The sequence below is a fragment of the Pantherophis guttatus genome, chromosome 1, assembly GCF_059756535.1.
Source record: "Pantherophis guttatus breed Tessera chromosome 1, ASM5975653v1, whole genome shotgun sequence".
NCBI classification, from domain to species: Eukaryota; Metazoa; Chordata; class Lepidosauria; order Squamata; family Colubridae; genus Pantherophis; species Pantherophis guttatus.
The window spans coordinates 63721709-63749353 of NC_142063.1; the positions used below are offsets into that span (position 1 = coordinate 63721709).

General features: G+C 35.9%; 1 protein-coding gene and 1 pseudogene across 1 annotated transcript in view; one reads left to right on the top strand and one right to left on the bottom strand.

Annotated features, from left to right (window-relative positions):
• DPH6 (diphthamine biosynthesis 6) overlaps positions 1-27645 on the bottom strand; it is a 235670-nt gene that overhangs the window by 85849 nt on the left and 122176 nt on the right. The window lies entirely within an intron of this gene.
• On the top strand, positions 470-1171 carry LOC117665722 (malignant T-cell-amplified sequence 1-like; annotated as a pseudogene).

A 27645-nucleotide genomic window follows, 5' to 3' on the forward strand; every position in this document is an offset into this window, starting at 1 on the left:
AAATTCTGAAGCTTTAATCTAAGTTGAAATTCTGGACAGTGGCACAGCTGAACTAATACCACTCTGCTGTCTGCAATAGAAATGTAATATTAATACAGAGAAGTAATCACTTTAATTGTTCTGTCAATTAATATGTAAAGAGAAAAGCGCTGACAAAAATTAAAAAGGCTTTGCAAAAATCCAATCAGAGAAAATTATTGGGATGATAGTGATACAAAATCATTTTGAAAAGCCATTATGCCAGGATTACGTATGGTAGAAATTAGAGATATTCATCCTGATAGCTTTCTCAAAAGGTGGCAAGTCACATGAAGGCCACCAGCCAATTCTCAGAGGATAGCTGAGGTTCTAGGTGTTGTAGGTGTCTGAATTTTAAAGCCCAATTCAGAAGAAAATAAAAATTTATTTACACAAGAAGTCCTCCCTCCCCCCAGCCCCAGCCCTCGCTCCGCCCAGCCTCACAAGGAGCATCGCCTCGTCGCCCCAGGATGTTCAAGAAATTTGATGAAAAAGAGAATGTATCAAACTGCATCCAGTTGAAAACATTGGTGATTAAAGGCATTAAGAACCAACTGATAATTCAATTCCCGGGTATTGAACCATGGCTAAAACAAATTATGCCAAAGAAAGACCCCGTTAAACGATAGTACGATGTAATAAACATATAGAAATTCTCACAGTAAATGGTGAACTGCTGTTCTTCAGACAAAGGGAAGGGCCCTTTTATCCCACACTGAGGTTACTACATAAATGTCCCTTCATTCTACCACATCAACAATCGACAAAGGAGCCAGTAAATTTGTACTTAGTGGAGCAAATTTCATGTGTCCTGGCCTGATGTCTCCAGGAGCCAAACTTTATCCTGCTGCTGCTGATACGATTGTGGCAATAACGGTGGAAGGAAAGCAACATGCACTATGCGTTGGGGTCATGAAGATGGCAGCAGTTGATATAGAGAAAGTCAACAAAGGGATTGGCATTGAAAATATTCACTATTTAAATGATGTCCTTTGGCATATGAAGACCTACGAGTGAAATCAGCTGGAAGTATGTGACTTGCTTGCCAGTGTGGGCTACTCTGTAATTCTGTTTTTAAATGTGCACCTGATTGTACAAATTTATTTTGTTCCATGGCTAATGCGAAATAAATCAAGTGAATGCTGGAAAAAAATTATTTACACAAAAGCAAAACTATGCTGGAGTACCAATGACTTTGTATAGTTTTCAATATTGGTCTAGTTAATTGAAATTCTATATTCAAACAATCCAATATATAATGTCAACTGGCTGTTAGAAAAGAGCATCAACTACAGGGGAAACCAGTTCAATATATCCTTGTGGATAGAGAAAGCTAGAAAAAGACTACTGGAAAAAAAAAAGTAAATCTTATTGCTCCACAGGTCTCAGCAGTAGTGTCTACTTCCTTTCTTCCCCTCTAGCTGGTTTTCAGCAAAGCATCGTGTTCCTGGATAGTCAAATGAAAGATGAAACCAGACCATGCATTTAAGTAAGATGAAAACTGCCTGCTCCCAAAAATCTTGGTGGGAGGTTTCCTCTTCCCTCTTCTGTTTGTCATCTTAGCAAAAGAACTGATAAAGGTCACATTGTCATCTGAAGACTTCTGCTAATCTTGTAAGGAACAATTGTAGCTCCCAATCAAATGCTACTGGGTATCTCAACACAAAAAAGTGTTGAATAAATACGCCTGAGTGGCGTAGGAGGCTAATGCCTCCTACTAAGGCAGCATTTAACATCCAGCTGCCTGCAATTACTGCGAGTTCAATTTTCACCAGGCTCAAGGTCGACTCAGCCTTCCATCCTTTCGAAGGTGGGTAAAATGAGGACCCGGTTTGTGGGGGCAATAAGCTGACTTTGTATAAAATATACAAAAGTATGAAGGCTATTGCTTAACGCATTGTAAGCCGCCCTGAGTCTCCGGAGAAGGGCGGCATATAAAAATAAATAAAAATAAAAAAAAATCAAATAAATATCAAGGATATACTGGAACTAAAGATTAGTACTTTTTAAAAGAACAATACCACCACCATTTTAACAAGAGAAATGTAACCACTCTCCATTTAAATGTTCAGTTTTGATGTCATCTTGCTTACTAAAGACTACCACTTGGTTAATTTTGCATCAAGTCACTTTCATATTACATATAAATAAATCTATTTCAAAATATTTTAAAAAATTATTTAATTCTGGTTTTTATAAAAAATAATATATGCTTTTTTTTATTAGAGGTCTTGATGGATGTGATTGTTTTGTTGTTACATATCTTTTTAGTGCTACTTACTGTCTGGAATAGTCTCTTTCTGAAGTTCATGAGGTATTTTTTGTTATATCACTTACAATAAGAAAACGGCAAAGCCCTCCTACCATACATAAAAGGCACCACAGACAGAATCAGCAAGATCCTCCATAAACACAACATCAAGACAGCATTCTGCACAAACCAAAAAATATCCACCATCCTAAGAAACCCCAAAGACAAAATTGAGTTAGAAAATCAAGGAGTATATGAAATCCCATGCACCACCTGCCTCACCACATACATCGGACAAACCAACAGAAGAATAAGTGCACGCATTGAAGAACACAAGAACTCAGTCAGAAAAGAAGAACCAACTTCTTCCCTGGTCCAGCACCTTAGAGCCACAGGACATGAAATTGACTTTAAAAAGACCAGAACTATCGCCAAAACTGAACACTTTAACAACAGAATAATCAGAGAAGCAATCGAGATAGAAAAACACCCACACAGCATGAATAAACGAGATGATGCCTCCCGCGTACCAGCCATTTGGAAACCCGCCCTTATTGACAAATGAGTCCCTAACACTAAGAATGACACCAGACCCATACTCACGAAAACCACACAGGATGTCACCATCACACATCCACGCAAAAAACAAACCCAAATCCACACCGATGAGGTACGACCACAAACCAGAAGCCAGACCACAGCTGCATCATTAGCCACTTTAAACCCCTCCAATCCATACATGAAGCAAACTGACACCCACCATGAAGATGTGGCACGACCACGAACGCAAAGCCAAACAACAGCAACGCAGCTCACCAGCTCAAATCCCCCTGCAACTCAGACTAACCCGAGCACAACCAAGCCCCTACCTAAACAGAACACACCCCCATCCAATCAGAGCACAGCCAAGCTCCCACCCAATCAGTTCACACCCCCACTGGCAGTTAAAAGGAAGAAACAGCTGCGATCACACATTGCTCCTAGAAGCACGAAGCTGAAAACACCAGCCTGAAGATGACGAATGAGACTTCGTCAAAACGTCGCCAAGACACTTCCAATTCTACGCGGGAGAAAACCCAAATAACCAAAGACCTACACACACACACACACACACACGTTTATATATATAAACAATTGTGGTAATTGTGCCTGATTGTACAGTGGATTAAAGCACTGTTATTAACATCTGCTGCTTGCAATTACTGCAAGTTCAAATCTCACCAGGCTCAAGGTTGATTCAGCCTTCCATCCTTTCAAAGGTAGGTAAAATGAGGACCCAGATTGTGGGGGCAATAGACTGACTTTGTATAAATATACAAAAGTATGAAGGCTATTGCTTAACGCATTGTAAGCCGCCCTGAGTCTCCGGAGAAGGGCAGCATATAAATTAAAGCAAAAAGAAAAATCCATTTCAGATGGCCAAATTCATAGCTGTTATTCCAGGTATATTTAATAATTAGCTTGAACAGATAAACAACGTTATTAGAGAAGGAATCTCCTCCCTTAATACAAAGTTGAGATGCTGACTTGAACAATGCACTTTCTAGTAACTCTTGCTAATTAATTCTATTGAAAATAATAACTACAACAATTATAACAAAGATAAAATACACTTGATGAGCTTCCCATTCTTTGAAATGCAGGGCTTGTGTGAGAGAAAGACAGATAATCACATCAATATAATTAACTACATCATCTATACAATCAACGTAAATGGACTAAAATTAGGCTAACTAGGTGGGAGAGTCTTAAGCATATTGTTTTAAAGTCCAGGATTAATTTAACAAATAAATAATCACACAATTACTCTACATTTGTTTTAATTCATAAAGTGTCTTAAATATCTTGCATTTTATACAGTATCTCAATGGAACACAAAAAGAAATTATTAAAGAGAATTTGGACTGTGCCCATCAGCAGAATAACTCTTTTAAAACTGAACAGAATAGGACAAATCTGGTCTATGTGGGAGTAAGGTCAGGCAAGAAGCTGGCAAACGAAAGATGAAGTCTGAAAATAAGCCGTATCAGGTCAGAAGTTAAGGAAAGGAAAATGTTTTCCCCAAAGCATCCACGTGAGAGAGACACTAATTCTAAATTTGCCAATGGCTCCATTCTTAAACCACCTTCTCTCCCAGTCACAAAGCCCACCATAGAGAATATATAAACTGCTCTCTATTTCTCAAAGTACATAAGTATATACATAAGCATATGGGCATTGCCAGTAAGGAATGGGAAAGAAATTCAGAAACCAAGCTTCCTTTTTAAAAAAAGGTATTAAATGATATGTATAATATATTGTAAGTAAATTTCAAAGGGCAAGATAAACAAAAATGTACATGCATTATTTGTGAGCATGTGAGAATATGTTTATTCTCATATCCACATAAATTGTATTTTAAAAAGCAAACAAAACTAAATTTTAGAATTCTTGTTAAGTTTCCCCTTGTAAATGATACTTTTCAAAATTTCCCAAAGCAGGTTACAGTGTTCTTTAGACTTCAGTTACATATTATTCCTTTATCCTTGACTTTTAAAAAATGCTGTTGAATGATAAGAGCATAAAAGAATTATATAGCACGGTGCAATATAATTTTTTATAAATAACACAGTTTCATTAGATTGCAGCCACATGATATTTTCACAATATTTTCTGCTATTAATTTTCTTTCATTGTAAGAATTTTTATGAAGCTGTAGTTTATATACTTATCATTTGCATACCTTGCAAAATATTTGATTCTATGCTAATAAGTTTGTAAGAAAAAATAGATAGAAAATAATTATCTATATAATCTTGACTAATATTTCTTTAAAAAGCTTTATTTAGTTATTCATATAATTTTAGTGCCCAGAAAATTTGAAAAAAGAATACCAGTTTTTTAATGATGCAAAGCCATTATCTGATACTTAGTGTTACTACATATTTTAACTAAAGGACAACAAGCACAAAAGTTTGAATAAGAAAATTCAACAGGAGAAATTGATAGAATTTCATTAAAAGTTATAAAAGTTATATGAAATAACATAGAGTAGGCACCAATTATGAAAAAAAAAACATGAGAAATTTCATTGCTTCAATTGTCTTGATCAAATTTTGGCAGATTCAAAAATCAATGTTGTGTTAGCTAAACATCCAGCTCTAATAGAAACTGGATGTTTAGCTAAGGATGTACATATGAGAACGTATGACTAGCTTTTTTCCCTAACTACTTGTATAAGGAGTATTCTTTATATTATTCATGTCGTCTTATATTCTTCTATGGACTGCACCAGTACAGGCTAAACCAATTTCGTTGTATACATAATGTACAATGACAATAAAGGCTTTGAACTTTTAAATTGCTTCATGAAAGCTATAGCTTCTGGAAGAATTATTACTGAATATTTTGTCTTTATATTAGAAGGGAGTTCATGTCCCCACATTTAATATTCAGTAAGTTGGTTCTAAAGAAAAACATAAAAAAATAAAGGGAACACAAGCAGAAGACATCCGAGATCTGAATGAATGAAATAGCCTTATTAAATCCTTTTTCTTTACATACAGTAGTTTATACACTGCTCAAACAACTAAAGGGAACACAAAACTACTGTATGTAACGAACAAAGTATTTAATAAGGCTATTTCATTCATTCAGATCTCAGATGTCTTCTGCTTGTGTTCCCTTTATTTTTTTGAGCAGTGTATAATAAACCTAGCAATATCACTGTACTTGGGCTAAAGTAGAACAATTATTGGAACTTGCACCGATCGTCGTCTATTAATTCTGCATGAATTCCTTTTTCAGTAACAAATGTATAGGCATTTAAGATCTGAAAATTCAAACCAATTGTTCTATTATTTTTTTTTAATCATGGGGAAGCACTTTTTGGGGAAGGAAGGAATGGCAAAAAGGGAAGGGAAAATGAAGCTGTTTCATTTCCATCAAATATAAACGGCCACTTTTCAGCAACTATTAAAACAAAGAGATGTTCTGACAGAAACCATTGCATTAGAGAAGTGGCAAGTCAGAACATGGTCTGAAAATGGGTATGGAAAAAGAACTGTGAAATGTTCACACCAGACAACATAAAGCACCCCCCCCCCCCCATCTTGTTCAAAAGAACTGCCAAATCAGAAAAAGGGGAAAATGTTTACACCAAATAAAACACATTATATATTTCTCTATTTCTATCCGTGCACATTTTTCACCCAGCAACCAAGTTCAATCTATCATCTCAGAGCACATGCAGTTGTCAGAGTTCAATTTGGCACAACTAAAATTTGTTTCTTTACTGAGAATATATGAAACAAAGAGAAAAGCCCAACTGGCAAGAAATAAAGCTTTCTTCTGAGTGTCAGAAAATAATTGATACTGATAAAAATGTATTAAATTAAAGATCCCCCAAATAACTTCAGAAACAGATTACAATCCTACATTCTGGACATCTACAGTGTTACCAAACTTTCTAATAAAAATGTTATTAACATCCTCAATGTAGAAGTTTTATTGCAAATTGAATTATTATAGAGATGTTTTAACGAGCTGTATGCATATTATCTTCATCCAAGACAATACATAATAAACATAAGACTGAGTGAATTTGGGCATATTCTGTCCCCCATATGTACATGTTTGAACATTATGAGATCAACACATTTTGCCTAGAAGTGTAATATGCTCATGCTAATCTCCAGAAAATGTACCAGGCACATGTTGACATACAGGTAGTCCTCATTTAACGATCATTCATTCAGTGATCTTTTAAAGTTTGGACAGCATTAAACAAATGGTACTTACACTAGCCCTCCAAGTTACAGCTATTGGAATGCCCCTAAGGTCATGTGATCATCATTTGATCACTTGGCAGCTTGCCTGCATTTGTGACCACAGAATGCATTTCAACAATTCCATTCCCCTGACTCCTGCCCCATCTTTGTCCTCTGTCCCCCTCTCTACATTCCACCACTCATCTGACTTTTGGAGTGTTCTTGCTTCTGCTGCTGATGAAGTATGCCCAGCCTGGCATAAATGCCTATATGTTAAATTGGGCATCTGGGAAGTCGTTGATATACTAACTGCCTGTACCTGGAGAGATCCCTCAAGACTCTAGGACTCTTGAGACTGGTGCTGGAGTCACCTTACCTCCTGGTGTTGGATAATTTCAACTCACTTTTAGGCAAGTTCAAATATAGCTTGCAAATCCATGGTTTATCCCTATACTTGTCACCAAGTCAAACAAAAATACAACTAATAAATAGTTGGCAATATTATAAGCCTGGTTTTGTGATTTTTAAACTTCTGTTTAAGCTTATTTCAACTACTAGTCTTGGAATTTTAATAATTATTTTGATTTGATTACCATTTATATTGTGGATGCTGTGGCATAATTTGATAAGAATGTAAACTGCTGAGAATCTTTTGACTGAGGGAAGAAATCAAATAAATATAATTTAATTTGAACTATAATGCTCCAATGCTGAAATCTCTATTGCTAATTTTCAAATGCTCCTTGATTTAATTATGTTAAGATACATAAGTTAGATTTCAAAATATCTGCAATATCCTGTGATTATTACAAATAGGTTAATCAAAAAATGACAGCGACGAGAACTAGTATCTACTTTAGAAATGGCAGATTCTTCTGAAGAAGGATCCTTGACTTTATAGTTTCTGAAAGTGGTGGGATAAAAATCCATGAAATACAGTATTTCAGAAGCAAGGTGGAAAAGAAAGGATCTCTTTTCTATTGAACAGTTAAAGAGGTTAGAATTGGTTAAACCAAAAGGAGTATTATGAAAGTTAATGTGTCTCTACAGTACTCACCTGCTTGGTGGCATAAAAGCATGGCTTTAAGGAACAGTTTGCCAGATAATCCATGTCCCGTGTATTTTGAAGAAACAATCAAACGAAGATTTTGTGATATTGTTTATAGTGATTTCATACTAACATCGAACATAGAAATTTCATTCTTGCTATGGAAAACTTGATTGCAGAAAATATGACTTCAGTAACAGAGTCATTAATGCCTGGAATGCAATACCTGACTGTGGTTTCTTCCCCTAACCCCCAAAACTTTAACCTTAGACTGTCTACTGTCGACCTCACCCCATTCCTAAAAAGTTTCTAAGGGGCGTGCATAAGCACACCAGCGTGCCTGTCCCTATCCTAATGTTCCCTTTTATATGTATCCATTTCATGTACTCATAATTATATTTATACTTATATCTGTTACCTATTACATGCTTGACAAAATAAAATAAAGAAAAAAATAAAGAATTTTCTTTGGCATTGAAGTGTTCTTCAATACCAAAGTTCATGTGTCAATATACTTCCTATCCTGTTTCTTCAAAATACAACTTTTATTTTCATAAGATGTCACCATGCCATGACTTGCAAAATTCTGATTTTTGTAGGTATAGGCACATCACAGCATTTGAATATTTTTTCCATGGCCATAGTATTAGCTGTATCGATTGCTAGTTTGCAATGTATTTCTTGACTGCTTGTTCCTTTACTTTTGATGGTTGATCCTAAAATGCAGCTATCTACCACTTCAAAGTTTTCATTCTAAGGCTGTTGTTGTTTTCACTGGTTTGCTTTCCTTTAATTTTATTCCCCCCTCCCAGTCCATGATCCTTGACTCTTATTAGCAGTTTTTTTTATATTTTCAGTAAGTGTCGTATAGGAGGCAACAGTTTTACTATAAGAAACAAACATAATCTTACTTATCTTTTTCAAAGGAGAAAAAACCCAGCAGGTAAATGCACAATTAATACCAAAGGCTGAAATAAACATGCAAAATTAAAGATTCACAACACCAGTCTTTCTTACAACAGGAAGTGCTCTTTGTAGTAGTTTAATACATTTTAAAACATCCATATCCCCAAGATATCTCTCATAGTTTGGGGCAAAATAAATGCGGATCTCTTGATAATTATTTCACAAATTATCTGTTTCCAAGTGGTTAATTAGAATTATCTTGCTAAAAAACTAAAAGAATTCCAATGAGATTTAAAAGCTTTTTTACTTTGTAATTTGACCTGACTAAACCAAAGGAGAAATTCCCAAAAGAGAACTTTCTGTTGAAGATGGTGGAGGAACAGGAGCAATAAAACTGCTTCTTAGCAAATCCAATATGCATGATGAAATGAAGCTGAAAATATAGTGAAAATGTTAATTATGTTTGTTCCTACACTACTGAAAGATACTCAAAAATTCTTAACATGGAGTTTAACATGTCATTCTCAAAGGAAAGGACATGAAGTAGGAAGGTTAGTTTTCAGATTTCCCATAGTCACTATTACATATAAAACAGATCGGTTATCAGTTCAGTATGATTCAGTCCTCTTGAATATGGCTAAATGTTGTTATACTGCCTATAAAGTTAGGCAGACTTTTATTATTCACTGATGGACCCATGACCAGCTGTAATGTTTTATCTTTATTTTTGTTAATGTGTTTTTGTTTTATAATTACAAGAAACAAAATACCACATAATCTTGGTCAGTAAATAAATTAATAACAAAAGGCCAGGCTGAGGAATGTTGCAAAGGACTACTGAATGATCTGTCTGTGCTGATGAGCCTCACAATGTATCTGGATTTGTTTACATTCCTTTACTGTCTTTTTTAATTATTTTGATTTGCCTACATTCAATATTTTTGAGCTTGAAATCCATAACTGTTATGAGAAACCTTGGCTGATCTTAGATCAGATAACTGAAGATTTAGTTTCGCACAATTCTACTTTAGATGTAACTGAAAACCTGCATGTGCTTTTAAAAAAAATGCTTCTATTTTTTGAAATATTCACCATTAAGCATGTTGAGGGTCATCACATGGCCATAGAGCTAGTGAGTTTTCATAAGTCAATACAGTGACACGTAAAACCAGATTTCCAACACAAAACTGTAGGGAAATTGGATTTTCTCAGGCCTTAGTAATATGGAATTGATTACATTAATTTATCTATTTAAAAGAACTGAAAAGCATTGTATATCTCATTCCCAGGACCACAGACCCTATTCCATTCAGCCCTCATTTTTCTACATGCTGCTTTAATGAAAAACAAGAATTGCATCATTCTTGTAACCTGCAGGAGCGGTAGGGAATAATTGCTTGAATGAGTTGTGGAGCTTGGCTCATAATGTAATCATATTTTATGAATGCTTTAACAGTTTATTTTGAACTCAGTAATTATAAAGCCCCCTTCCCAAACAAGATTTGAGAAAAAGGCCAGCTTAGAATATCTAGCTCAGAATGAATCTGACATCCCCTAATGGTAGGAAGGTTTCATATACTAGATTTTACTTTCTTTAACAAATGTTAGGCCACCCCTAAATAAAGGACTGTATTCCACAACAATAATATTTTCATTATCAGACGTTTCAAGATAATCTAAAATAACTACCGCTATATTATCTAATTTTAAAAATGACTCATTCATAGGAGGGAAGAAACTCTCTTTCCCCCTTAGCTAACTCTAGTTTTATAGGTGAATAGACATAAAGTTGACAATATTTCAGAATACTAGAGATGTTTATAGACTTCCATCTTTTAAAGCTACTTTTCATGATGCTGTAAGCAAACATTTTAATTTCTCTCTTGTACATTTATTTTAATCTTAATTACAAGTACATTTTTCAGTGTCAACTGCTATAAAAGACTAACAAGAAGTCTCAAGAAGAAGCAAGAAAAAGTATAGGTCAAACCAACTAGGTTAGAATGAATATACAGGACCATAACGAAAAAGAAAAAGAAAAAGAAAAAGAAAGGAAAGGGAAAGGAAAGGAAAGGAAAGGGAAGTTGCATGAGAGAGAGATTTCCCCACTGGAGTTCTTAACTCTTAAAATCCAGGTTTCTCTACACAAAATGTAAATTATTTATACTCATCTTGTTGTTTTCTTCTATCTCTTCAGCAACACCTATGAACACTTCATACCTCTAGTGATATTAGGTGAGAGTACCATGAGAAATATTACAAAGTAATAATGGGAGTGAACAAGGGTCATTTCACTTGGTAACGTTAAAACTAATGCTGGACCAAAACTGCACTGAAGTGCACCCCTGAATAAGGCTGTCACACTCACAAAAAATTAAACATCAACTTCTTCTTTTGTGCAAACTAGTTGCCTAACATCAGATGATACAATATTGTTTGAGCAAGGCATGCTTTCTAGAATAGCCTCACTATGTTATGAGATAGAATACTTGCATCTGTGCATACTGAACAACCCGACATACAGCTACATGAAAAAGAGGAAGAGAGATCTTCTACATAAGCTTATCTTTATTATTTATGTTCCTGAAATTTTACTGGCAGTAGATTGTGAAGAACTAGCTATTTCACCATCAAACCTCTTCTGCTCCTTTGAACTCAGTATATATATATACACACACATCCATGCACACACACACACGCACACACGCACACACACACAACTAAACTGGTTAAAAGCAGAATGAAGTTTACAAAGGAAGGTCATACTGAAATTGACGACAGGATTTTTCTTTCTGATGTTATTTACCATTTAATCATGATCAAATCTCCTACTTTATTGCTATTTTAACAGGTGTGCCATTCAAAACAAGTCACCTATAAAAAAGAAAGCAAACACAAATCTTATAAATTTAGGTTAACCCCTCTCCCAAGGTCTATTAGTACATTTAAATGAAACATGGAAATAGCCATAATGGCAGTCTTGTTTTTATTCATCTATAAATAAAAACCACCACTATCTAAAGCAACATAATAAGGATTATCATTTGAACACACATAATATAAAAAGAAAAAAACTATTACCCTTATTTTTTGGACTATAAGACGCTCTGAAGTATAAGATGCACCTATCTTTTGGGGAGGAAAACAAGGGGGGAAAATTTGCCTCTGCCTCCCAGCAATTTACCTCTTTGCAACAAACAGCAAACAGCCTGGTCAGCTTCAGCACAGCCTGATTTAGTACAAGCAGCTGGTTGGTGGTTGGATCGGCCTCCCGGAATACCGCCTATCAGCTGTTCCAGGCTGCAGGGATCACACCGCCTGTCGCTGCCCATCGCTGCTGCAGCCTATTGCCGCCTCAGTGCGCCCCATTTTTGGCCTCTGTGGGTCCCATTTTCAGCCTCCGCGCATCCTATTTTTGGCCCGTTCCAGGTGGTGGGGATCGCTGCCACTGCCGCCTATCCCCACCACATGGAACGGGCCCCGCTGCCTGGAACAGGCCAAAAAGGGACATACGGAGGCCAAAAACGGGGCATGTGGAGGCAGCGATAGGTGGCAGTAGATGACCTGTTTGCTGCAAGGAAGTAAATTGCTGGGAGGTAGAGGCCGAAGGGTGGGGGCCGGCGGGTGGGTGGGGCTTCGGCAACATTTGCTGTATAAGACACACAGACATTTCCACCCACTTTTTTTGGGGGGGGGTGTCTTATACTCCAAAAAATATGTAGGTTTTTAACCAGTTAAAAAAAATTTAACTAATAAAGTTGGTTTAAGATATTTAAAATAATCAAAGACATAATATTTGATTATCCCTCACAATTAGCAATAACTGCCACTGGGATTTTGCTTCTGGAAAATTTCTCATTTATAAACAGAGCTCTTAGTATGCTGAACAAATTAATGAGATTTCAACTCCAGCATTTAGAACATTTAAGGTATACTTGTGGGGGAAGGCAAAGTGCACGTGGTTCTGATTTGCAAGTTACAGGTACTCTTTGACATATGACCACAATTGAGCCCACAATTTCTGTTGGTGAGATCTTTGTTTAGTGAATTTTGTCCCACTTTATTATGACCTTTTTTGTCACTGTTGTTAAGTGAATCACTGCAATTGTTAAATTAGTATAATGGTTGTTAAGTGAATCTGACTTTCCCATTGACTTTGCTTGTCAGAAGGTTGCAATAAATGATCACATAACCCCGGGACACTGCAACCATTATAAATATGAATCAGTTGACAGGCGTCTGACATTTGATCTCATAAACAAGGGAATGTTGAGAAACCTTTGAAGACAACACCGAAATGTCACATGGAAGAAATAAATGATGGACTAAATGTTTGTTTGCCTTAAAAAATAAAAAAAACTTTTTAAAAAATCACGGGAATGTTGCAATGGTTGTAAGTGTGAAAAATGGTCATAAGTCACTTTCTTCAGTGTTGTTGTAATTTTAAACAGTCACTTAACGAACTGTTGTTAAGTCAAGAACTACATGTACTATCCTTCCATTTCCTTATAAACACACAAAATCTCTGTTTAAGAAGATATGATTCCAGAAAGCCAAATCTATCTATTATGCTCTTTTTGACTTGTCTGTTCTGGCAGGAGGTCCGTGAAATCTGCTGTACAGTACTTGGTCAAACATATTATTGCCGGGACAGATCTATCAGCAAGAAATCAAGTGGCTGCTTCTGCAACACCTAGGAAAATCTCGCAGAAAAGATGTGGTGTGTGCTATGAAGAGCAAGTACACTAGGCATTTTTTCAACAACATTATCTTGGCAAAAATCAAATATTTTAGCCATCTAATGAGAAGGAAGGATTCACTGGAGAAGAGCCTAATGCTGGGAACGATTGAGGGCAAAAGAAGAAGAGGACACCAGAGAATGAGGTAGCTGGATGGAGTCACTGAAGCAGTCGGCGTGAGCTTAAATGATCTCCAGAGGATGATAGAGGACAGGAAGGCCTGGAGGAACATTGTCCATGGGGCCGCGATGAGTCCGACACGACTTCGTGACTAAAACAACAATATCTTGGCAAAGAGACATTTCTTTCATGGTCAAACTGAAACAAAGTCTCTTTCTTGAAAACTGATCTAATAAGAAGAAACTCAGTCAAAATGCAAAAAGAAATGTAAAGTCATGCACTTTTATTGCAAGTATCATGTACTGTTTCCACAATAAGACACATATGTGTCCAACTGATTGATTAGCTTCCATTTGGTGTATCAGATACCTACCCTGTATATAGGAACAGTAAGTGAAGCAGAGCTCCAACTGATCAGAATGTCATGAGTCATCAGTCTATTTTTGGCCTACATCCAATCATGCACTATGGTAAATGTGTTAATCACATTGTTTGTTATATGAATAATATTAAGCTTTAATTGTTAAGACTAACCGCAGGGTAACCACACACAATAACCACACAGAGATATAGGAAATGTTTTCAAAGTTTCCTTCTCCCCACCTCCAATAACTCTTTCTGAAACTGCTGTTAGTCCCAAGAAAGGAACATCTTACTTTGTGCATTTGTATTTTAAGCTTCCTTAAAAAAAAAAAATCTTAAAATACAAATGCATGCACACCAAATGCACACACGTACCTTGTCACAGTAGGCACGAAGGTGTGATGGAAAGACAGAGAACACAGTAGAAGAACTCTAGTTAAGCATCTGGTCACAAGAAATCACAGCTTGAAGAATTCAATTGTGAAATATAAATGGGAGGAAGGGAGAGGAACTTTCAGAAGTATTCAGAAATATTCAGAAACTGTCAAATACACAGCTGCAAAGTTTTAGCAAAAGCAGAAACAGATGTAATATCTTTTACTCAAAAATACAAGTGTTTTTAGTCTTAGTTAATGAGGAACTAATCAAGTAAAGAAAGATAATTATCTTGAGTTAAGACATAAAGTGAAACAAATCTTTGATGGAAACATTAGGAATAAAGTTATCCAAAATACAATAAATGTGATTGAAACATGGATGCAAATTTTTCTGGTGTCAGGCTGAGGCAATTAATATACAGCCATTTTCATTCTGAGGAGACATATAAACCAAGAGATTGAAACAGAAGTCCATCTGTAATGCTGGCTATGATGAGCAAATTCAGTTTATACAGAATCCTGCTTAAAATATTTCCCTATAGAAAGCAACTGATAGCTATTGGTTTTGAGACCTTTTAGATTATTTTCCGACCCTAGAATATTCATTCCAATATTTATTCATTGGAATAAATGAATTCATTGGAATAAATATTTGTGACATAAACAGCATTTTTATTATGTATCAGTTGCATAATCTTTTAATATCTCAATGTCTCTAAAATGCATATTTATATGATCCTAATTTTATGAAGCAGAATGACAGGGCAATCTACAACTCTTGTTATTTTTCTCTGCTGCAAGTCCAGTGTCCCACTTCAGCAGGGAAAATCGTACTTTAGATGGCAAGACAATGCTGAAATCTGACAGTGACATAAATGCACCTCAGGTTTTCATTACTGATCTGCCTGGAAACACAGCATTCCTTAACTTAAAATATCTAAGCCTCTGCCTACACTTCAGTGAAAGGAGCATTGGCATTTAAGCAGATCATAGTTTCTATTTTTTGTCATCATTTAAAAATAAAATAAAATCTAAAAATTCAATAGGCCTTAAAAGCTAAATTCCATGTGAAAAAAATCTAAATTATTCTAAGAGAAATAAAAACATACTTAATTTGAAAAAAAAATTATTTTGAGGCACATAGCCCACTGTTAATGTGTGTCTGCATGTGTTTGTGTTTTATGCAGATGTTGAAACATGTACACTCTAGTTTATTATTAAAAAGAAATATTCTTAAACACAAATCCAGAAATTTCATCCTCAAACTATACAGGTTTTCTCCCAACATTACTGAAAAAAATTACTATTGGTAAAGATACAATCAATTAAAAATTTAAAAATATATATTGAGACTGCTATTCTGCAAAACTAAAAACTATGCCTGTGTTACAAAAATAGCTTTAACAAACTTGAAAATAAAGTTCTTTTTTTTTTACTCCTAATGGCACAGCATTATTAGTTCCACATGTATCATGTTTTCAGATCAAGAGCATAGAAAGATTTATTCATCCTGAGTTATATCCCAAATTAATCTAGTTTTTAACTAGCCTGGATTCTTACAATTATAATATAATAAAAAAGACAGGACAATCAGTCTTTTTAATGGAAGTTGAATGCAGAAATCCAATAGTTAAGAAATTCATCTTTTAAAAACCAGTCTCCCTATTAGCCTTTTGTTACAGTATGTCTATATTAGCCCCTCAAATTACAAAAGTTCACCTGTCAGAAATGATCAGTGTTAGTGAACCACCAAAATTAATGTTTTGTCTGAAGAGTATGAAGACAAGACAAATAAAGGAAACATCCTGAAAAATCCACTGGTACTGTAATGACAAATAACATAACTCTGACCATTAGTTGCAATGTTGTTGGAAACTAGAAACTTCTAATAGGATATCATCATTTTTAGGTGGTTTGCAATGAATAGTCTTCGACTGATGATAGTGGATCTTTTCTTCTTCCTACACAACTGTAAATAACTATTTCCTCTGCTGTGTGAATTCTACATGCCTATTTTCAGAGATGCCGCACCAGATAAATAACACTGTCATGTCTGTCTTGTCATGTCAACTACATGCTGATGATCCTTTCTGATCTGCAGTTTGGAAACACTATCAAGGTCAGGAGCAATCACTTAGAAAACCCCTTGTGACACACATGTATTTAATAATTTCTGCAGCAAGTGGGAAATAAATAATGTTGCAAATAAATGAAAGATTTCTTTCACACAGGTTAGATTGACAATTTTCACAAAAAAAGGCACATTTCAGAAGGAAGGGGCATTTAAGGTTTCCACTGAAGTGAAAAGAATTTTATGAGCCTATATTAATTACGAATAGTCTAACTAAAATTGCTTTCTCACACCTCTGTTCTGATGTATCATTTTGAAGCCAGGTCTTACTATATGTTGGGCAAATGGCCACCTCTTTCAACTCCTCTGACCTGTGTGTCTGTGTGTGTGCAGAGACAGTGAGCGAGACCATGTGTATGTGTGTGTGTGTGTGTGTGTGTGTGTGTGTGTGTGTGTGAGAGAGAGAGAGAGAGAGAGAGAGAGAGAGAGAGAGAGAGAGAGAGAAAGGGAAAATAATGGTTACAAGGCATTTACAACTGATGCACATATCACAAAATTATTTCTGCCAAGCTTGCTCCATGACCTGCCCGTGGGACATGACGTGTTCTGAGATGCTCTATCAAACTGAATCTTTCCAGGACAATGCAAATTATGACCAATTCCATCATCCTGCATTATGCGCTTCATGCTAATCTTGCTAATGCAAGAGAATAGGGAGGGCTTGCTGTTCTGCTGAAGGGCATGTTGTCTGATTGAATGATGTTGAAAGAATGTTCACAATCCCCCCCACTTCCACACACACACAATCTTATCACAGCTGTGGCTACCTTTGCTTACAACTCCATGCTATATTTCCTATTGTAGGCTTTTGTTCAACATTAATTGGGATCTATGTGGATGTACTTTTTAAAAATATAATTAACAGTTATTTCAAAATTAAAAAATGAGAATTCGGAATAAACTTATACATATGCTGTCTACTGCATCTTCCTGCTGATTTCTCCTAAGGTTGTAAGATGGGTTTGCAGATCTCCATGCAGTTAAAACATACCTTACTGTAACTTTTAATGAAATCATATTAGTGATAGGATTCTGGCAATTTCTGGCTTCCAGCCCTTTTGACTTTTGGATATTTTGCCACGGACTTAAAAGAAAAGTCAACTTTTTCTCTTGAAAGTTTCTGCAAAAGATAATTTTTGGATAATACCTCCATGAATCAGAAGGTGGCAGTGTTACTGCACAAAAGAAATGGGTCAGATTTGATATTCTAATTTTATGTTCAAAAACAAACATTTTAGAGATGAGCATACTTTATTCTGTGACATTATTTACTTATAATGTTAAAATTTAAATATGAAACTATTTTCAGCCAGAACTATGATTATGGCCTTACTGGTTAGAGCTAGTTTTTGGCCTGTTCTTGTCCAGATTACACTAAAAGTATTTTGCACAAAAGAACACTAGTACATTTTTTTTCAAATGATATTTATTATCAGGAGTTTCATGACTTGCATTCTTTGAAATCATCTGAGATAAGAAGGAAGACGACTCTGGGACTTGAAGATTGAAATAATGTAATATTTGATTGAAAACTTGCATATATTCTACTTAGCTATACTGTAAAAGAAGGTATCCTAGCAGATTTGATGATTAGAAATGTCCCTTTGCAGGCAAAACCCTTTTTTGTTTTAAAGAAAAAAAAATACTGGCTGAAATAGTACCATATGAAAGTTATAAAAAAATGGATTTTACAACATTATTTCATCTTTTTAATTAACTATCAATCTTATTTCAAAACATTTCTACTTTCTATGAATCTATGGATGCCAGATACTTATAAATGCTAAAATATAGACGCCCTCAGGATTTTTGTCCTGAGGAAACATTTTCATCTACTAGCCAGTGTAACTGATGCTCAAATCTGCTCTTAGTGCTACAGTTTTATTTGCTCTGCAACTGTTTTAAATCGTAACACAACAGATGTTTTTGAAAGATAAAACGCACATTTCCCCCCCTAAGTGAGCATTTATTTTCTTTTTTTCACATAAAACACCAGATCAAAGATGAGCAACTTTTTCTTTAGCATTTACATGGCGGTCTTGAAAGAAAACCTCAGATAGTTGTTTTCATGTGTTACTGCATTTTTACACACGCCTAATAAATACAGAGCAGCCATTCACATAGAATCTTAGTAAGAAGAGACAGAAAGATATTTAGCTTTGTATTTTGTTCCCGGTGAGGCTCAAAGCCTCAAAGGTAAACGACTAACCGAACACCCTTTTAGAAAAGAATCGGGTACCCTCTGCAAATGCTGCAGCTTGTTGACATGAACCAGGGCAGGCAGACACCAATAATACATGAAGTGTGGTTCAGAGGCAATTAGGATCAGTTGTCAAGGCCAGGCCATTAATGAAAGAACATGTCAGAGGAGCTGGAGACTTCAATGGTTGAGGGCAAGAAGGCGATTTAGTGTGACAGATCGAGTCCTTCCAATGTCCTCAGTGGTACATGCTAATACCAGCCTTAACAACCTTTTTGTGGCAGTGTATAATGTGACTAACATGGACTTTGATTCAGCAAAATGACTGCTGCCACTGTTAGTCTGTCTCATTCCAACAACAGTAAATGCACTGCTTCAAATAATTATCCACTTCCTTTGCTGTTCTCCCCCCACCACACTTGTCTAATGCAGTGGGCTTTTATGCATGCCATACCGTTTATCTCTAGAAGGTCACAACACTTACCCTGCTGTTTTCTATTTGTTTATGTAGTGTTCATTCCATTTATAAATAGCTGAAATAATAAATACCTCCTACCACTAACGTATGAGTAAAATTAAAGTAAGAACCCAGCACCAGTGGCTAAGCACAAAGGCAAATATAGGAAATCAGCACAAGAAACATTGTCCTTGTGTGTAAATTCCATGGGATGCAGCACAAAACATGGGGGAACACTGTCGGTCAGTGGCCACGAATTCCCTGCTTCTCAGGGTTAAAGGCAGGAAGGAAAAAAAAAGTAGTCTTTTAAAGGCTTGATTCCTTCCTCAGTAGTATTTTACGTTCTTACTTAACATAATCAACATTGAAATAAAAAAATTGTAGAGATATTTGCATTTGTGAAACGTATTTGATAAAGTACATGAAAATACTGTGGGGACCTCCAGTTTTTAAAATATGTATTATGAAAAGTATATTGCACTGGATAATTAAATGCAACTGAAACATTTCTGGTTAAAATTGTATTAGCAACCCCATTGCTCTAAACAATTTAAGGCTATACAGTTACAAATATGAATAACTAACTATCCAGTTATTGTGGCTCACTTATGCTTTCTTACTTAGCTTATGCCAAATCTTAATTGCTAAATATACACAGTAAGGCAGGAAGTAAGGATGAAGAACTATAAGTGCCATGTGAACCCAGTTTATTGAAATGGCCACTCAATAGCAGGATGCATTCAGAATTTTTTTCAAAGGAGAGAGAGAGAGGAAGGGAGGGAGGGAGGGAGAGGGAGAGAGAGGGAGAGAGAGGGGGGGGAGAGAAGACTCCTGCTTGATATTTCATTCTGTTCTTATTCTTTCTTTTTTCATACACTCAGTCAGATGATGTGGATCCACGCCTATCACTTTTATTACTTAGCAATGCCTGGAGTGACCTTTCTAGAGGCAATACTTAGTTATGACTGACAGGAAAGGCTGTTTCTGCTGTGATGGATTTGTTCCCCTCTGGATTATTGTCACAATGCCCTGCCTTCTTCAGTTCCAACTCCCCCCACCCCGCATCTAACCCCATAATTTTTTTCCCTTTCTCATTTTTTTAAAAAAAATATGCACACGGGGAAGTTTTTTGATTATCAGCTTATGGCCAAATCAAACTGTCACATGAAACTGTTTGGAGTTGGAGGTAAGTGATGTAAAAACCATCTCTTGGATAGGCCACTGTACATAATGAATGAAAGCCGACAACTTAAAAAGACCCGTCTTATATAAAAAGATCAATCCAATCCATAAAAACCATCAAAAAATTTTTTTAAGCATTGCCTGTTACAATTTTCATATTCACTTCACTGAAGAACAAGTTTGCATTATATACAACTCTCATATGGTACAAATAGGATATCCTAGAGTAAATCACTTTCTCATCCCTGACAACTTTAAAATGTGTAGACCTCAACTCCCAGAATTGCCCAGTCAATATGTTGGTTGTGGAATTATGTTAGTTGATGTCCACACATTTTAAAATTGCCAAGGTGAAAAACACTGATAGAGACTATAATTAGGAGATCAAATAAAATGTTAAACCATAAACAAAGTCTGATTTATAGTTAGTTTGGGGAAGCAAGATCCTACTCTAATTTTGGAATAATCTATAGATTTGTAATGAAACAAAAAGGTGGGACCATAGGTGGCCCATTAATATAGGCCAATAATTTTAAGTTGTTCCCAGAACTAACAGAATGGAATTTATGTAGGAGAGGAAAGTAGAAAGAGCACTTAACAATTTGTGCAGGAATAGACCATGATTACTCATTTGGTTTTCTGCTTAAGAAAACTCTTAAGCAGAAAACAGGTTTAAGGTTTAAGCAGGTTAATACAAGTCTTGGCTCATAATACACCAGATTTAACTGTTGTTGAAAAGAGACAAGTGTGGATAATCAATGTGGCAATATCAGGAGAAAGAGTAAATGACAAACAATTGGAGAAAATCAACAATGTAACTAATTTTAACCTCTTCCCTTCTCTTATTTTTAAAAATTTTTGTATATACTGTTTTAGGGACACGGTGGCGCAATTGCTAAGATGCTGAGCTTGTCGATCGAAAGGTCAGCAGTTCAGCAGTTCGAATCCTAGTGCCGTGTAACAGGGTGAGCTTCTATTACTTGTCCCAACTTCTGCCAACCTAGCAGTTCAAAAGCACATAAAAAATTCAAGTAGAAAAATAGGGACCACTTTTGGTGGGAAGGTAACAGTGTGTTCCGTGTGCCTCTGGCATTTAATCATGTCAGCCACATGACCATGGAGATGTCTTCAGACAGCGCTGGCCTCTTCGGCTTTCAAACGGAGATGAGCACCGGCCCCTAGATTTGGGAACAACTAGCACATGTGTGCGAGGGGAACCTTTACCTTTATATACTGTTTTATATTTTAACATTTTATTGTATCCTGCCAAGAGTCTCTTTTTGAGAGATGGGCTATACAGAAATGTGATAGATGAATAAATGTGAATGAATGAATGAATGAATGAAAGAAAATTGAAGTCGAAAAGATATGGCATAAACTGGCCATGGTGTCTGACTGGTTATTTGCACCACTAGCACCATGGGTGCTATGCCCAAAAAATCTTGGACCACACTTTTAAAATGCACACATTTACAAAATTTCCATCTGTCAACTGGAAAAGACTGCATGCCTAGATCCGTACAGTATGATATCCTAGGCTCTTGGGAAGAACTTGATGCATATGAAAATGAGCACTAGCTAAAGAATTGGCAACTGTTATTGTCACATTGTTTTGTATATACAGGTAGTCCTCGACTTATGATCACAATTGAGTCCAAAATGTTTGTTGCTATGTGAGACATTTATTAAGTGAATTTTGTGCCATTTTACAACCTTTCTTTCCATAGTTGTTAAGTGAATCACTGCCATTGTTAAATTAATAACACAGCTGTTAAATGAATCTGGCTTTCCCATCGACTTTGCTTGCCAAAAGGTCGCAAAAGGGGATCATACACTCTGGGACACTGCAATGGTCATAAATGTGAGTCAATTACCAAGCGCCTGAATTTTAATCAGGTGACCATGGCAAGGCTGCAACGGTCATGCGAAAAACAGTCATAAGTCACTTTTCTCAGTGTTGTTGTAACTTTGAACGGTCACTAAATAAGCTGTTGTAAATCGAGGACTATCTGTAATAATAACAATGCCAACTCCAGTCTAAACATCTGCTTGACTAAGCAACCAACTTTATAAAACCTAAATAAATATATATGCCACCCGATTCCTAGCAAAAAGATCACAGAAGTTATTTTTTGGCAAATTTTACTTGCTCTCATATTTGGGGAACTTTTAATGTGAGTCAAGGCACTTCTCAGTTTGATACTCTGCACACTAACATGCAAATCCCTCCTTGCTGTATTTGCACTGAACTTGCAACTTTTATTATATTTAACTACCACAAATCATGTGCTATTTCTGTTTGATATAAAATATTCCCAGAAAACATAAGCAATATTATTCATTGTAATAATGACATAGCTACAATTATTTACTCTTGTAACCATATAGTTACTAAAATGTATTCTGCCTCAAGAAAGTCAGGCTTAAAATAGAACTTTCTCATTTATTAATTCATGCTTTAATGATACACTGCCATGCAGATATGGCAATAAATATAATTAAAAGTTTTGGTCTCAAATATCCCTGAATATCTAGATGGCAGTTACAATTCATAGAAAGCCTCCTATTTGAGTAAACGTGAATCTTATTTTAAAAATAGTTGTCCTAATGAGGTATCTTTCTTTGTAATTATATTTTCTCAGAAAAATGAGTTTTCTTTAATAACAAATGAGTAGTGCATAAGTGATTTTTTTAAAAAATAGCATCCTCTGTAGCAGAGGTCACCAACCCCTGGGCTGCGGCCCACTATCAGGCTGTGGCCCATTCAGAACTAGGCTGTGCAAGTGGCAGGTGAAATGTGTGCATGCAGCTCCACTTGTGCAAGCAGTGAATGCTCACGCAGCTCCATTCGTGCGAGCAGCAGGTGCTCGCATGCGAAGCTCCATTTATGTGAGCTCATACGCGTGCTCGCCACTCACACAGAACCATCCCCTCTCTCCCCTGTCGGTCCGCCAAGCTGGAAAGATTAGAGAGAGCTGCTCTGTAGTATTTGAGAATGAAGAGAAAGTAAGAAGAATTATATTTGTTAGTTTGAACTTTGAAAAAGCAGGATATATGTTGTGTTGTGTTGTGTTGTGAAATAGAACAGAACAGAACAGAACAGAACAGAATAGAATACTTTGTCTGACCATATATGATTAATCACACCAGGAATTTGTCTCTGGTACAGAAGCTCTCAGTATACATGCAAAGCAACAGAGTAATAATAATCATAATTATACCAATAATAGAGGATAGTAAAGAAGATAAGGATAATAATAATAATTCTACAGCCGTGAAACATGGGTAAATGTACATAGACATTAGTCAAGAATTAGTTGTCCAGCAGAGTGATAGCTTGAAGCAAGAAACTTTCTGATAGGAGTCTCTGGAGGCTGGGGACAGCAAAAAACATCACTTCCTGTCCCACCAGGAGTTGGGAAATGGACCGTTTCAGGCCTCCGGAGGACCTCCAAGGGAGTGGGAAAGGCTGTTTTCGCCCTTCCCAGATGCATAGAGAGGATCTGGAGCCAGGTGAGAAAGAAAAGCGGGCCTTCCCCACATTCTATTATTATTATTATACCCAAGATATAGTTTTAACCTTCCTGTGGAGTTTGTTTTCTGATCTTGTCTACCTACTGGGGCTGACACCAGATCCCTTGAGAAGTCCATACTCTGGGAAAGAAGAAAAGAGAACAATGAGGCACAATGGTGATGGATACACTGTTGGAAGCTAGAAAGGAAAACGCTGGGGACAGACCATAATGGAAAAGTTCTATCTAAGAGGTGATACTGGACTGATGGCACATAATCGAATAATAATCAAATATCAGTTTCTAATAGATGTATATCCATCATGTCCACAATCTTTTTTTAAAAAGCTCAGTATCAAATATAATGTTCTGTCTCCATTTTGCTGTTGAACGTGGAATAAATCATGGCAACCAAAAATTCTAACTGGATTTCAAATCTCTGAATTCCTAGCATGACCACTCATTCAATGAACATTCAAAATCATAATGGCAACGAACAAGGTGGACATACGACTGGCTTGAAAAGTTACATATGTTGCAGTATCTCCGTAGTCACGTGATCACTATTTGCAATCTTCCCTGCCAACCTCCCGTAAGCAAAGTCAATGGAGAAGCCAGAAGGGAACGCCCAAGTCACTTCCATAAGTCGCTCCCACTGCTTTTTCTCCCAAGAAGCTCCAAAGTCCCAGGGATCTCCTACTCCAAAACAACACCCCCTCCGTACTGTGCACCTGCATGCAGCACCCCTTCGCCCACCTGAAATCATGTATTTCACACCCATTCACAGCCCCTGTTGGCCTTCCTGCACTTGCCAGCACCAGCCTGCAACCCCTGTAATAAAAATAATAAAATTATTTGAATCTCTAATTTAGTTTCAAAAAATTCTAATTCAAGGATAGACCTCCCCAACAAGAAAAAAATTCTATTGTTACATAGTAAGTATGGATTTATTATATAATTATATGTTATAATTCTTTTGGCCATTCCTCAAGTCAGTTTTCACATTATATGCTCCTGTAAATCTCAGCTTTTCAGACATTAACCTTTATTCAAAATTTGGTTTACTTGGCAGGCATTTCATAGACACAACTTGCTATTAAACAGACTTGCTATTGTACAAAAAAGCTAGAACATTTTGTATTTATATACATACAGTGATTGAGAGGATTTTAAAAATTAATATACAATTGAGACCAGAAGTTTTGGGATTGAGAAGCAGTTGGGAAAAAGTCATGGAACTTAGTTTTTGTATATGATAACTGCAGCAAGATTATTGTATACACAATGATGGAAAGATTGGGCATTACTCATGATGGAGGAATGGTTGGTGAGATGATAGAACTTACTAAGATGGCCAAATTCATTTCTTTGATTAGAGAAAATATAGTGTCTATATTAGGGTTCCTTGGTGTTTTCTGAGCTTGGTTGTTTTCTTGCAGATATTTCATTGCCCAAACTTTCCCTTTATTAATATCTACATTAATTACTGACTGGTAACCCCTTATGGTAAAAAAAAAAAAGAAAGTATGATTTGTGGTTTTTATGATTAGATAGGATAGACAGAAAAAGAGAGTCATGCTGTAACTATAGAGTAAGAGGTGAATTTGTGCTTAGAACTGCTATAAAAAAGATCAGAAGCCACATCTTTGTACCTTTTCTATTTTTCTATTATTATTTTTCTTTCTTGTACTTTTAGCTTTTAATTTCTTTCTTTATATGAATTGGTATTAGTTTTTTCCTTCTATTTAATTTTTAAATATAATTTTATATAAACAAGGAAAAAACATTTCCACCCACAAATTATGAAAGAGAACAAGCACAAACTTTTGCCAAGCATGAAAAAGATATAAAATTGAATTGCATGTATAGTTATAAAAGCTTCTTGTATCTCATGATAACTCATTTTCTCCACCAAATAAATCTCAGGCAAAAACTGTAATACCCTGTTTCCCCGAAAATAAGACATCTCCTGATAATAAGCCCAATCAGGCTTTTGAACGCATGCGCTAAAATAAGCCTGCCCCCCCAAATAAGCCCTTCCTGAAAATATTTAAATGCAGAGCTGGAAATCAGGTAAGATGGCAAGAGAAGCCCCATCTTGCTCCACCTGACCCAAAATAATAAGACCTCCCCAAAAATAAGGCCAAAAGCTTATTTCGGGGTTAAAAAAAATATAAGACAGGGTCTTATTTTTGGGAAAACATGGTAGATTCATAGCCAAGACCAAAACAATGTAATAAATATGTTTAGGCATATATTTACATGTGGATAGAAATAGTTTTCCGGCTCATCTAGAGATGTTTACAGGTGATATGTACTTGAATGAAAATCTGGATATGTATAACATGAAAATTACTACAATTCATCCACACCAGAAGAAACAGGTTAAAAACATTACACATATACACAGTGATGTTTGCTTTCTCTTATTCTAAAATATGCTGTTTCCCAAGTAGCCAATTTTTCATAAGCCCAATTACTTGTAATCTTTTTCTCCCACTATCAAGAATATCATTTGTTTCTTTATTGTAGTAGATAAAACATCCTTTCATTGTTTCAGATCACAAGCTGTGCAGATACTACCCACTGTTCTTGCCTCTAGCACTTCACATTATTGGTGTATTATTTCATGCATGCCCTACTCTTTTATCAATTGCTTTTGAAGTAATGTTAATAGACTAGAAAATTGAGACATTTATGAAGTATAGGCAGTGTTTATGAAAAAATCCATAAAATATGACACAGGCAAGACAAGATAAAAGCAGCATTTTAATAGATTATGGCAAAGGGATTCTGTCACAAGTTGACAACTGACTCCTCCGAGATTGCTAATTTTTATGGGATTAATTTTGTGGTATTAAGAAAGAAGCTAAATGTCCTAATTAACCTGTAAATAGCGTATACACGAAATTAAACCTTGTGGCCTCTTGTTAGTTTTTTGGCTTCAGCGTGTTAGGCAGAATTATTGCAAATGGATATAAGATAGTATTGGAGGTAAGCATTCTGCATGGAGTTAACTAAAAATCTCATTCAAATTATACTTTAAATACATTCAAACTAGTATGTAAGTGGTGAAAATTTGCAAAATGCAGTTTACATGTTCTGCTTGTGTAAGCAGTAATTCCCAATTAATGTGAATGGGCCCTTAAATGACCCAGTAACCATCAGTACAGAGGAATTAAGTGAAAATCCCATAATTAGGCTCCATTCCACCACCATGCCCCGAAACCCCTATACCTATTGCCAACATTTGAAAAAGCACCTTGCCACACTCAGGTCTGGCTGTGGTCCGGTAAATTATGGAGCATGAACCACAGAACCTATTTCTAGCAGCTGAGAGAAACGTGGTATAAAACTGAATTGTTGGTGGGGATTGCTTGTTTCATTCAGCAAAGTACTAAGTGAATTTAGTGTCCAGATTTCATCCTTATGTAACAGAATTTTAGCAACTGTTTTAACATCCTTTCTCCTGTCTGCACACTTATATAAAAACGAAGCACAAATGCCAAAGCAAATTTGATTTTCACTGTATTGGGACTACTTTTTAAGACAAATTTTTATCCTGAATAAGTAACTTCAATTTATTATTTACA